Source organism: Chiloscyllium punctatum, unplaced genomic scaffold (genome assembly GCF_047496795.1).
Source record: "Chiloscyllium punctatum isolate Juve2018m unplaced genomic scaffold, sChiPun1.3 scaffold_1588, whole genome shotgun sequence".
Taxonomy (NCBI): Eukaryota; Metazoa; Chordata; class Chondrichthyes; order Orectolobiformes; family Hemiscylliidae; genus Chiloscyllium; species Chiloscyllium punctatum.
The window spans coordinates 16,500-26,966 of NW_027311322.1; the positions used below are offsets into that span (position 1 = coordinate 16,500).

General features: G+C 51.2%; 1 non-coding gene across 1 annotated transcript; it reads left to right on the forward strand.

The window, feature by feature from the left end:
* The first annotated feature begins 230 nt into the window (after positions 1-230).
* On the forward strand, positions 231-304 carry trnar-ucu (transfer RNA arginine (anticodon UCU)). The gene has a single exon. It is a non-coding gene; the product is annotated as a tRNA-Arg (tRNA).
* The last annotated feature ends 10,163 nt before the right edge of the window (positions 305-10,467 follow it).

Genomic DNA, 10,467 nt, shown 5'->3' on the forward strand with positions numbered 1-10,467 from the left:
CCTCCACACACACCCAATCCCCCCCAACTCTCTACTTCGTGTGACTACATCCAGCTCCAAAAATTCCAGAGTGCGATCCAGATCCGGACTTTGCAAAGAGCTGATCCTCTCTCTCTCTGTCTCTCTGTCTCTCTCTCTCTCTCTGGTGTTACCTCACATCCCAGTCAGACTCTCGCAGAGATGAATTCACTCTGTAATCTGGCGACAGAGGGGCCCCACAAAGCGGGTCAGTCTCTGTGGCGCAATGGATCAGCGCGCTGGACTTCTAATCCAGAGGGTCCGGGTTCGAGTCCCGGCAGAGATGGTGGTGTCAGGTTGCAATTTTATTTTTTTTTCCTCCCACCCACCAACTGCAACCCCCCTCCCTCCCTCCCTCCCTCCACTTTGCAATTAAAATAAAAATGCTAAATATTCCATAAGGCTCCTTTGCAATCTGCAGGCAGATTGGTTATAAAAATGCCATCCGAGGGGAATTTCAATGAAGAGTTAGATCCAGGGGAAACCAAGGGGCCGTGGGAGGTGGGGGGGGGGGGGGTTGGGGGGGGTGTGGGGGGGAGAGAAAGCAGGGAACAGGGGGGCTAGACGGGTCAGATGGAGTTCGGGAAGAGGTTAAAAGGAGCGCGTTGCACGTTTGCAATTTCAGTTCCAAAACCAAACAGCCCCCCCCCCCAAAAAATAAAACACTCAACTCAAATCACGAGGAAGTGAATGCATTGGCTGTTTTGTTCCAGTTGTTGTGTGTATGTGTTGCTTCTACTTAACCAGGGAAGGCGACCGCAGGGAGAAGTTTGAGGGGTTTTTGTATTTCAAACCAGCAGTTTGGTACAATTGCCACATTGAAGAGGCCCCTTGGATGGGGTTAGATGACTCGGAAGAGGGGTACGGGCCAAGGGCTGGCAAATGGGACTGGGGTTGGGCGGGCAGGGACGAGATGGACCGAAGGGTCTGCTTCCCGTTGCTGCCCATCGCTCAGACTCTGATGCAGGGAGCCCAGGATGTCCCAACCCAAGGAAGACGGGAGAGCTGTCCAGGGTACTGAAGGCGGGCCGCCGCCGCTGTCCGTGGTGCTGAACCGTGGCTCCTTCAGCCTCTGGGGGTGGGGAGTTCAGTCAAAACGCCCCCCCCCCCCCCACCCCCCCAATGTACAGGAGGATTGAGCCGATTTCTGGGACCCTCCCCAGCCCACCCCCAGAAAGATAGCGCCATTAGAGTTTTACAACACAGAAGAGACAGACACTTGGAATGAGTGTCGGTAACTGACTTTCGCTCAGTGCCTTAGTCCTTTTCACAATCCTCAGACCTGGGGGAAAATAAAAAAACCCAGCCCATCTCTCACTTCAGTCCTTTGGCAAAAATACAAAATAAATAAGGGTTTGGCCTTTACACTTGGGAGGCCAAAGAAGGCCCCTGTGTTACCTGAAAGATAATCTTTTATCTGAAAGGGTTCAGCGAAGATTTACAAGGATGTTGCCGGGGTTGGAGGGTTTGAGCTACAGGGAGAGGGTGAACAGGCTGGGGCTGTTTTCCCTGGAGTGTCGGAGGCTGAGGGGTGACCTTATAGAGGTTTATAAAATCATGAGGGGCATGGATAGGGTAAATAGGGAAAGTCTTTTCCCTGGGGTGGGGGAGTCCAGAACTAGAGGGGCATAGGTTTAGGGTGAGGGGGGAAAGATATAAAAGAGACCAAAGGGGCAACTATTTCACCCAGAGGGTGGTACGTGTATGGAATGAGCTGCCAGAGGAAGTGTAGGCTGGTACAATTACAGCATTTAAAAGGCATCAAGATGGGTGTATGAATAGGAAGGGTTTGGAGGGATATGGGCCAAGTGCTGGCAAATGGACTAAATTAGTTTAGGATCTCTGGTCGGCCTGGTGGACTGAAGGGTCTGTTTTGGTACTGCATAACTCTATGACTCTATTCTAATCTTACATTGGCCCCCATCACCATCTAAACTATAGCAACTTCACGGTGTTTGTCCAAAGGCCCAGGGTTTGGGAAGAATGTCATTGAAGAACCTAGACGATGAGACAACAGGAGTGACTGAGATCTTGCTCAAAGGGGACATTAGAAAGAAGAGCAAGATACAAAATACCAAAGGTACAGAAGCTTAAGCCGACAGGTTCAAGAGCAGCTTCTTCCCCGTCGTTATTAGACCACTGAATGGACGTTACAAACTTCAAATTTAACCCTGATCTCGCTTTCTGTGCACCGGTAAGTTTGCATTCCTCGCTCTGTTCTATCACCGTGCGATCTTTGTATGGCGTGATCTGCGTGGGTGCACACAAAACAAGACTTCTCACTGTACGCATGGACAGTCATAAATCAAATTAAAGGAGCCCACCCCTCGGTTGGAAGAGGGGCCTGAAGGGAGAGAAAATTGGTGAGGACTGAGACAGCCATTTCCAAAGCAGAAGACACAGCTGCTAGAAATGGCGTGGGCAAATTTGGGGAATGCTCAACAGGGCAGAATTGGAAGGGATTGTTTTAGGCCAATAGGGTACAGAGTTGCAAGGACAGGGTGAGGTTAAAGAGATAAGGAAGTGGTCTAAAGGGAGGGGACCACTAGAATGCGGAAACATCTTTGAGGGGATTGGGGAAATAGGACTTGGATCACCAGAGACAGTGCAGCTGAATACAGAAGGAGAAATGTTATTCTTTAGCAACACAAAAAAACCACTGGTTAAACAACAATGGAATGACATGGAGCAGTTCTGAGGTTCATAAAAGATAGGTAAAGCTCTCAGGGAATGCAGTATAAGCTTTCAAAAAAATACAGCTGGATGCTCTAAGCATGACATTACAAGCGCAGAGGATGGCTTTATTCCCTGTCATGATTTGGAGATGTTGGACTGGGCTGGACAAAGTTAAAACTCACACAACACCAGCAACAGGTTTCATTGGAAGCACACTAGCTTTCGGAGTGACTCTCCTTCATCAGGTGATAGTGGAGGGCTCAACCCAAACACACAGAATTTATAGCAAAAGTTTACAGTGTGATGTAACGGAAATTATACATTGAAAATACCTTGATTGTCTGTTGAGTCTCTCATCTGTTCAAATACCATGATAGTTTCATGTGTAAATCACAAAACCTTTTTGTAAAAAGTTGCGTTCTCAGTTTAACTGTAACAATTGGTGTTAGCCAGACAATATGTGGACATTGGCTGTAACCAATTGTTACAGTTAACCTCAGAATGCAATTGTTAAACAAAAGGTTTTGGGATTTACACATGAAAGAAGTGAAACTGTCGGAGGTTCAGTACTGAGGGACAGCCGCACTGTCGCAGGGTCAGTACAGAGGGAGTGCCGCACTGTCAGAGGGTCAGTACTGAGGGAGTGCCGCACTGTGGGAGGGTTCAGTACTGAGGGACAGCTGCACTGTCGGAGGGTCAGTGCTGAGGGAGTGCCGCACTGTCGGAGGGTCAGTACTGAGGGAGTGCCGCACTTTCGGAGGGTCAGTGCTGAGGAAGTGCCGCACTGTTGGAGGGTCAGTACTGAGGGAGGGCCGCACTGTCGGAGGGTCAGTACTGAGAGAGTGCCGCACTGTCGGAGGGTCAGTACTGAGAGAGTGCCGCACTGTCGGAGGGTCAGTACTGAGGGAGTGCCACACTGTGGGAGGGTCAGTACTGAGGGAGAGTCGCACTGTGGGAGGGTCAGTACTGAGGGAGTGCCGCACTGTCGGAGGGTCAGTACTGAGGGAGTGCCGCACTATCGGAGGGTCAGTACAGAGGGAGGGCCGCACTGTCGGAGGGTCAGTACTGAGGGAGTGCTGCACTGTCGGAGGGTTAGTGCTGTGTGAGTGATGCACTGTCGGAGGATCAGTGCTGAGGGAGTGATGCACTCTCCGAGGTTGAGAACTGAGGGTGAGCCTCACTGTTGGAGAGTCGGAACTGAGGGAGTGCCGCACTGAGGTAGGTGTAATCCTTTGGTCTGATGGTCTTGATGTCCAAGTAAATCCCTCCTTAACGATGTGGTCAGTGTAAAGGCAATTGTAATGGTATTCGGAGATCTCCCTGTGCCCGAGACAAACCAATATTCCACACTACATCATTACACTGTAACCTTCTGGTCATTATTCCTTGGTGTCTGGGACTTTACTCTGTAAGGGTAAGGAAAAGGAATGCTGCTTGATCATGTCCCGGGGGACTTCATGGGGTGGAAGTTGAGAAGACATATCCCCTTGTGAGTGAAATCTCTCAGGGTCATCGTTTCAAAAATCAGCCGGGCTCCATTCAAGACAATCTGTTCCGGGGGGGGTCCATCCTGTCAGAGTCACGAGACGTTGCCTCAGAGTGGAGGTGTGTTTGGGAAAATTGCAGGATGTTGCAGTTTGGTACATTAAACAATGGCACAATCAATGACAGAACCTAGGGATTCAAGTTCATAATCCTTTGCTGTTTGTGTCACATATAGACAGGGGGGGGTTAAGGAGGAGTTTAGCACACTTGCCTTCATTGCTCAGTCCTTTGAGTGTAGGAGTTGGGGAATGTCATGTTGGGGTTATACAGGACATTGGTGAGGCCCCGTCTGGAGCACTGTGTCCAGTTCTGGTCGCCCTGTTACAGGAAGGAGATGATTAACCCGGAGAGGGTTCAGAAGGGATTTACTGGGAGGTTGCCGGGAACGGAGGGGTTTGAGCTCGAAGGAAAGGCTGGAAATTGTTCTATCCCTGGAGCGTAGGAGGTTGAGAGGTGAACGTAGAGGTTTATAAAATCCTGAGGGGGATAGATACAGTTAATGGGAGTTGGCTTTTCCCTCGGATGGGGAGTTTCAAGACTTGGGGGGACAGTTTTAAGGTGAAAGGAGAGAGATTTAAAAGGGACATGAGGGGGAAAATATTTTTACACAGAGGGTGGTCCGTGCGTGGAATGACCTCCCTGAGGAAGTGCTGGGGGTGGGCACAGTTAGAACGTTTAAAAGATATTTGGATAAGGACAGGAACAGAAAGGTTTATGGGCCAGGAGCAGGCAGGCAGGACTGGTTTAGTTTGGGATTACGGTCAGTACGGACTGGTTGGGCCGAAGGGCCTGTTTCCGTTCCATACAAAGCTGGTTCCCTCGGATTCTTTACTCGCCAGGGAATCTTGTTGTGGGATGGAGGGGTCACAGGACAAGAATCTGGGTACCTTAGCAGACATGGATTGTCAGGCCGCAGCCAAAGGGCTGGGGAAGTTTGGGATAGGGACAGGGACTTTCAGCTGCCCACTCTCTGGGAACCAGTGAGCTCGGGGAAGGCCTGGGCAAACCAACCAGACCACGACCTGCCACTGCGACGTGACCGTTTATATAGCAATACGTGATACTGTCCCACAGGGAGGTTGGGAGGCCAGGGGCTGTTCACAGACAGAAAACAGCCAATTGAAGACCAACCCCCACACTCCAGAAAAGTGCTGGCTCAAGGCGGTGGGAGCCCAATTAGTTTGGGGGGGGGGGGAAGCGAGGTGACACAAAGTGGGGGGTAAACCTTCATCTGGTGTACGAGTAAAGAGGTATTCCAAAAGATATCCTCGGGGTCAAGCCTGCACAGTGGAAAGGTAGGGGCACGGGCTGAGGAACTGAGCGAAAAAGGATGAAAAGCGAAGGGGTGCACCGTAACTGAAAACCCCACAGAGTGTCCTACACAGAGTGGCAGAACAGCTCCCACCAGCACGGCGGCTCAATGGTTAGCACCGCTGCCTCACAGCACCAGGGACCGGGGTACTATTCCAACCTCAGGCAACTCTCTGTGTGTGGAGTTGGCATGTTCTCCCTGTGTCTGCATGGGTTCCCTCCCACAGTCCAAAGAGGTGCAGGTTAGGGTGGATTAGTCATGCTAAATTACCCCATGGTGTTCAGGGATGTGCAGGTTAGGGTGGATTGGCCATGCTAAATTACCCCATAGTGTTCAGGGATGTGCAGGTTAGGGTGGATTGGCCATGCTAAATTACCCCATAGTGTTCAGGGATGTGTAGGTTAGGGTGGATTGGCCATGTTAAATTACCCCATAGTGTTCAGGGATGTGCAGGTTAGGGTGGATTGGCCATGCTAAATTACCCCATAGTGTTCAGGGATGTGTAGGTTAGGGTGGATTGGCCATGTTAAATTACCCATAGTGCTCAGGGATGTGTAGGTTAGGGTGGATTGGCCATGTTAAATTACCCCATAGTGCTCAGGGGTGTGTAGGTTAGGGTGGATTGACCATGCTAAATTACCCCATAGTGTTCAGGGATGTGTAGGTTAGGGTGGATTGGCCATGTTAAATTACCCATAGTGCTCAGGGGTGTGTAGGTTAGGGTGGATTGGCCATGCTAAATTACCCCAGTGTTCAGGGATGTGTAGGTTAGGGTGGATTGGCCATGTTAAATTACCCATAGTGCTCAGGGGTGTGTAGGTTAGGGTGGATTGGCCATGCTAAATTACCCCATAGTGTTCAGGGATGTGCAGGTTAGGGTGGATTGGCCATGCTAAATTACCCCATAGTGCTCAGGGATGTGTAGGTTAGGGTGGATTGGCCATGCTAAATTACCCCATAATGTTCAGGGATGTGTAGGTTAGGGTGGATTGGCCATGCTAAATTACCCCATAGTGCTCAGGGATGTGTAGGTTAGGGTGGATTGGCCATACTAAATTACCCCATAGTGTTCAGGGATGTGTAGGTTAGGGTGGATTGGCCATGCTAAATTACCCCATAGTGTTCAGGGATGTGTAGGTTAGGGTGGATTGGCCATGCTAAATTACCCCATAGTGTTCAGGGATGTGTAGGTTAGGGTGGATTGACCATGCTAAATTACCCCATAGTGTTCAGGGATGTGTAGGTTAGGGTGGATTGGCCATGCTAAATTACCCCATAGTGTTCAGGGATGTGTAGGTTAGGGTGGATTGGCCATGCTAAATTACCCCATAGTGTTCAGGGATGTGTAGGTTAGGGTGGATTGGCCATGCTAAATTACCCCATAGTGTTCAGGGATGTGTAGGTTAGGGTGGATTGGCCATGCTAAATTACCCCATAGTGTTCAGGGATGTGTAGGTTAGGGTGGATTGACCATGCTAAATTACCCCATAGTGTTCAGGGATGTGTAGGTTAGGGTGGATTGGCCATGCTAAATTACCGCATAGTGTTCAGGGATGTGCAGGTTAGGGTGGATTGGCCATGATAAATTACCCCATAGTGTTCGGGGATGTGTAGGTTAGGGTGGATTGGCCATGCTAAATTACCCCATAGTGTTCAGGGATGTGTAGGTTAGGGTGGATTGGCCATGCTAAATTACCCCATAGTGTTCAGGGATGTGTAGGTTAGGGTGGATTGGCCATGATAAATTACCCCATAGTGTTCGGGGATGTGTAGGTTAGGGTGGATTGGCCATGCTAAATTACCCCATAGTGTTCAGGGATGTGTAGGTTAGGGTGGATTGGCCATGCTAAATTACCCCATAGTGTTCAGGGATGTGCAGGTTAGGGTGGATTGGCCATGCTAAATTACCCCATAGTGTTCAGGGATATGTAGGTTAGGGTGGATTGGCCATGCTAAATTACCCCATAGTGCTCAGGGATGTGCAGGTTAGGGTGGATTGGCCATGCTAAATTACCCCATAGTGTTCAGGGATGTGTAGGTTAGGGTGGATTGGCCATGCTAAATTACCCCATAGTGCTCAGGGATGTGCAGGTTAGGGTGGATTGGCCATGCTAAATTACCCCATAGTGCTCAGGGATGTGTAGGTTAGGGTGGATTGGCCATGCTAAATTACCCCATAGTGTTCAGGGATGTGTAGGTTAGGGTGGATTGACCATGCTAAATTACCCATAGTGCTCAGGGATGTGCAGGTTAGGGTGGATTGGCCATGCTAAATTACCCCATAGTGTTCAGGGATGGGAAGGTTAGGGTGGATTGACCATGCTGAATTACCCCATAGTGTTCAGGGATGTGAAGGTTAGGGTGGATTGACCATGCTGAATTACCCCATAGTGTTCAGGGATGTGTCGGTTAGGGTGGATTGACCATGCTGAATTACCCCATAGTGTTCAGGGATGTGAAGGTTAGGGTGGATTGACCATGCTAAATTACCCCATAGTGTTCAGGGATGTGTAGGTTAGGGTGGATTGACCATGCTAAATTACCCATTGTGTTCAGGGATGTGTAGGTTAGGGTGGATTGGCCATGCTAAATTACCCCATAGTGTTCAGGGATGTGTAGGTTAGGGTGGATTGGCCATGCTAAATTACCCCATAGTGCTCAGGGATGTGTAGGTTAGGGTGGATTGGCCATGCTAAATTACCCCATAGTGTTCAGGGATGTGTAGGTTAGGGTGGATTGACCATGCTAAATTACCCATAGTGCTCAGGGATGTGCAGGTTAGGGTGGATTGGCCATGCTAAATTACCCCATAGTGTTCAGGGATGGGAAGGTTAGGGTGGATTGACCATGCTGAATTACCCCATAGTGTTCAGGGATGTGAAGGTTAGGGTGGATTGACCATGCTGAATTACCCCATAGTGTTCAGGGATGTGTCGGTTAGGGTGGATTGACCATGCTGAATTACCCCATAGTGTTCAGGGATGTGAAGGTTAGGGTGGATTGACCATGCTAAATTACCCCATAGTGTTCAGGGATGTGTAGGTTAGGGTGGATTGACCATGCTAAATTACCCATAGTGTTCAGGGATGTGTAGGTTAGGGTGGATTGGCCATGCTAAATTACCCCATAGTGTTCAGGGATGTGTAGGTTAGGGTGGATTGGCCATGATAAATTACCCCATAGTGTTCAGGGATGTGTAGGTTAGGGTGGATTGACCATGCTAAATTACCCTGTAGTGTCAGGTGTATTTGTCAGAGGGTAATGGGTCTGGGTGGGTCACTCTTCGGAGGGTCAGTGTGCACTGGTCGGGCCCAAGGGCCTGTTCCCACACTGTGGGGAATCTAATCTAATCTAATCAACCCAGGGCCCTGTCCCGAGCTCTCGTCCCGCCGATTCTTGTGGGAAGCTCACGCTCTGTGTCTCGTGCGTTAGGAGAAGCTCCTCGCCCCATTCCTGACATCGGGCTTACGCTCGAAGCGGCGGCTCTCCTGCTCCCTCGGATGCTGCCTGACCCAGACTGTGCTTTTCCAGTGCCCCCCGCTTCGACTCTGACTCCCCGTCAGTCCTCCCTCCCTCCCCGGGCGGGATTCCCGCTTGGCACGAGTTACCGTTAGGCTTGTCCTGACCCGAATGGTGTGAACTTGCACGTCTGTTCTGACTCAACCTGTACAGGTCGTGGCTGGTTGATATGGAGTTGATCCTTGTGCCCCACCCCACCCCCCACTCTCTGAGGGGCTAGTAACTCGCTCAGGCGTGCAGTTGGAAACAAGGAGGGCGTGGTAGCTCGGCGGACTGATCAAATCTGAGTCACGTCCACTGCAAAAGGATAAAATCTTTTATTTCTCTTTACGGTTGTGGGTGCGTGTCGGTTTTTTTTTACAGTTGAATTGAGTTTTACAGTATTTACATTTCCCATAATAGTGAAGTATACGCAGACAGGGCCCAGGGGAGGGGGGGGACTGGAGAAGGTGGGAGAGTCAGATGGAGGGGGGCGGAGAGAGAGAGAGAGAGAGAGAGAGAGACGGGAGTAGAGAAAGAGAGGTATGGAGAGAGAGCACAACGGAGGGGCAAACACACAGCAACACGGGGAGAGAGAGAGAGAGAGAGGGAGAGAGAGACGGGAGTAGAGAAAGAGAGGGATGGAGAGAGAGCACAACGGAGGGGCAAACACACAGCAACACGGGGAGAGAGAGACAGAGAGAGAGAGAGAGAATATGCAAGTGAATGATAAGGAGCCAGTGTCTCAGAGTAAAACACCACAAACAAGGGCAAGAATTAGCACGGGGGGGGGGGGAAAGAAGGAGGGGGGGGGAAAGAGGGAGGGGGGGGGAAAGAAGGAGGGGGGGGGAAAGAAGAAGGGGGGGGGAAAGAAGGAGGGGGGGGAAAGAAGAAGGAGGGGAGGGGAAAGAAGGAGGGGGGAAGGAAGAAGGAGGGGAGGGGAAAGAGGGAGGGGGCGAAGGAAGAAGGAGGGGGGGAAAGAGGGAGGGGGGGGAAAGAGGAGGGGGGAAGGGGGGGGAAGAGGGAGGGGGGAAAGAGGGAGGGGGGGGAAAGAGGGAGGGGGGGGAAAGAGGGAGGGGGGGAAAGAAGGAGGGGGGGAAAGAAGGAGGGGGGGGAAAGAAGGAGGGGGGGGGAAAGAAGGAGGGGGGGGGAAAGAAGGAGGGGGGAAAGAAGGAAGGGAGGGGGAAGAAGAAGGAGGGGGGGTGGGGGAAAGGAGAGGGGGGTGGGGGAAAGGAGAGGGGGGTGGGGGAAGGAGAGGGGGGTGGGGGAAAGGAGAGGGGGTGGGGAAAGGAGAGGGGGGTGGGGGAAAGGAGAGGGGGGTGGGGGAAAGGAGAGGGGGGTGGGGGAAAGGAGAGGGGGGTGGGGGAAAGGAGAGGGGGGTGGGGGAAAGGAGAGGGGGGTGGGGGAAAGGAGAGGGG